This window comes from Pongo pygmaeus, chromosome 8 (assembly GCF_028885625.2).
Source record: "Pongo pygmaeus isolate AG05252 chromosome 8, NHGRI_mPonPyg2-v2.0_pri, whole genome shotgun sequence".
NCBI lineage: Eukaryota > Metazoa > Chordata > Mammalia > Primates > Hominidae > Pongo > Pongo pygmaeus.
In genome coordinates this window covers 2219706-2222341 of record NC_072381.2, presented here as the reverse complement: position 1 = coordinate 2222341, position 2636 = coordinate 2219706, and the positions used below count along the sequence as shown (strand labels likewise).

The following is a 2636-nucleotide window of genomic DNA, read 5'->3' as shown; positions in this document are numbered from 1 at the left end:
TTACTATGACTATACAATTAACCAAGTTCTGCTTATTGAAAAGGCCATACTTTTTTCATTGACTTCAGTGACAGTTTTGTTTTAAATCTATGGTTTTTATGAATGGGTATGATTTTGGGTTTTCCATTCAATTTTATTGTAGTATTTCTCTATCATTGTAGAAACACCATATTATCTTTTCTTTTTTTGTCTTAAACCGGGGGGGATACTTCCTCCATTTTGTTTATTTTGTTTTATTTTTCTTTACTGGTATCTTTTATAACTGAACTTATTCATACTCTTTGGAAGCCATTCCTTCAGCTATAAAATATTCACTTCCTTGAAGAAAGGAAAATATTTTTTATTATTTTTCAGAAAATGACAAAAAGAGCCCTTTATTCATCTGTTCATGATGACCCAAAAACATGGAACGCTTCACAAATTTGCACGTCATCCTTGCGTTGGGGCCATGCTAATCTTCTCTATATCGAAACGCCATATTATCTTAATTGCTATAACTATAAAAATCTTGGTATCCAGTAAAACAAATTATTCCACAATTTGCTCCTTCTTTAAAATTTGTCTATTTCTGACCTTTTCATCCTAGTGGAGATTTTAGCGTTTTCTTATCAAATTGTACAGGGTAATCTACTGAGATTTGCATTAGAGTTGCAAGTAATCTATTTGGGGAGGATAATATTTTTACATTTTCATTGCTTTGATTTTCATATGAGGGCAATACTGGTCTCATATGACAAGATCAGTAGTATTCTGTATTTTAATTTTGGAAAGAGTTTTCTAAATTTGGAATTACTTAATATTTTGTAAACTATGTTTAATTACAGTTTGGGGGAATTTCTTCATTGGAATGTTTTTAAATAAAGTTTAAATTGCACTGTGATTTTTAGGCCTTTCGGATTTTCTATTTCTCAGTCACCTTTGCTGATTTTCTATTTTTTCTGGGTACTTGAACATTTCATTTAAATTCAAAATAATTAGCTTAGAGACAATCAAGATTATCTTCTTCTTTTATTGTTTATTCTGTCTGCCTTTATTTCGTAGTAAGTTTTGAAATAAGAACTTAGAAGTTCTCCAAAATTATTATTTTTTAAGTTTTCTTTGTTTTTTTTTTTTTTTTTTTTTTTTTGCTTTTTGGGGTACCTCAATTTTCCATATGAATTTTAGGATCATTTTGTTACTTAATGCAAAAACAAAGGTAGGTTTCGATAGTAATTGTATTGAATCTGTAGATCATCTTGGAGCATATTGTCATCTAAACAATATAGAAATTCCAATCAATGAGCATAGACTAGATTCCATTCAATTGGGTCTTTAATTTATGTCAGTGATGCTTTGTAGCCTTCACTGTACACATATTCACTTCTTTCGTTAAATTTATTTTAAAATGTTTCATTTTGGATGCTATTTTAAATAAAGTTACAATGGATTTTTTATACTGATCTTGTAGGCTGCAATCCTGCTGGTTGTATTTATTAACTTTAAAGATTGTTTTTTTGTGGATTCATTACGATGTTTTATAAATTAGATTGTCCTTGCAAATAGACATGGATTTACTTCTTTACTTTCAATCTAGATGCTTTACTTGACTACTTGCCCTTGCTAGAAATCAAGTAGAATTTGAGTATACATTGTAAGACAGGGCATTTCTGTCTTATCGTTGACCCCCAAGGGAAAGCTTTCAGTCTCTCATGACTAAGAATAGCATTAGATATGGGTATTTTGAGATACCCTTTATCAGTTTGAGGGGCTCTATTCTATTCTTAGTTGTTGAGTATTTTCATCATAAATGGGTGTTGGATTTTAACAGATATTTTTTCTGTGTCTATTGAGATGATATGTAATTTTGGGCTTTTGTTTTCTTGATAAAATACATTACTTCAATTGATTTTCTAGCAGGAAACCAACCTTGCAGTTTTGGGGAAAGTCTCACTTGGTCATTTTCTTAGACTGTTTGCTGATACTATAACAGAATACCATAGACTGGGTTATTTATAGAGAATAGAGATTTATTTGGCTTCTGGAGGCTGTGAAGTCCAACAGCATGGCACCAGCATCTGCCCAGACATCTGGTGAGGGCCTTCTTGTTGCCTAGTTACGTGGTGGAAGGTGGAAAGGCAGAAGCAAGACATGGGACAAAAAGAACAATAGGGGGCTGCTTTTATTACAAACCCACTCTCACAATCACTAACCCATGGCTGTGATAATGGCATTAAGTCATTCATGAGGACTTGGCTCTCATGACCTAATCACCTCTTAAAGACCATAGATATCAACACTGCTGCATTGGGGATTAAGTCTTCAACACAAAGCTTTTAAGGAAACTTAAAAGTTGAAACCATAGCTGTCATGCTATATAGTCTTTTCAATATGCTGCCGAATTCTATTTACCAGTGTTTTATTGAGATTATTTTAGTCTCTCTTCATAAGGCTCCTTTCCCTTAAATTTATTTTTATTATTTTCCATAAAAATATATGTTATCTTTTCTACCCCATCAATGCAGTCTTATAATTATTACTTTATCTCATTGTTTTCAAATCAAATAAGAGAGATAATGTCATTAACAAAAAATACATTTATATTGTCTTTTTTACTTAACTATGCAATTCCTTTCATCAGTGCCCTTTGTTTCTTGATG

The 2636-nt window shown here is 31.5% G+C and overlaps 1 non-coding gene across 1 annotated transcript; it reads right to left on the bottom strand.

Moving 5' to 3' along the window:
• Window positions 1-398: 398 nt before the first annotated feature.
• Window positions 399-500, bottom strand: LOC129006971 (U6 spliceosomal RNA). Its single transcript, XR_008492157.1, has one exon. It is a non-coding gene; the product is annotated as a U6 spliceosomal RNA (small nuclear RNA).
• Between the last annotated feature and the right edge of the window lie 2136 nt (window positions 501-2636).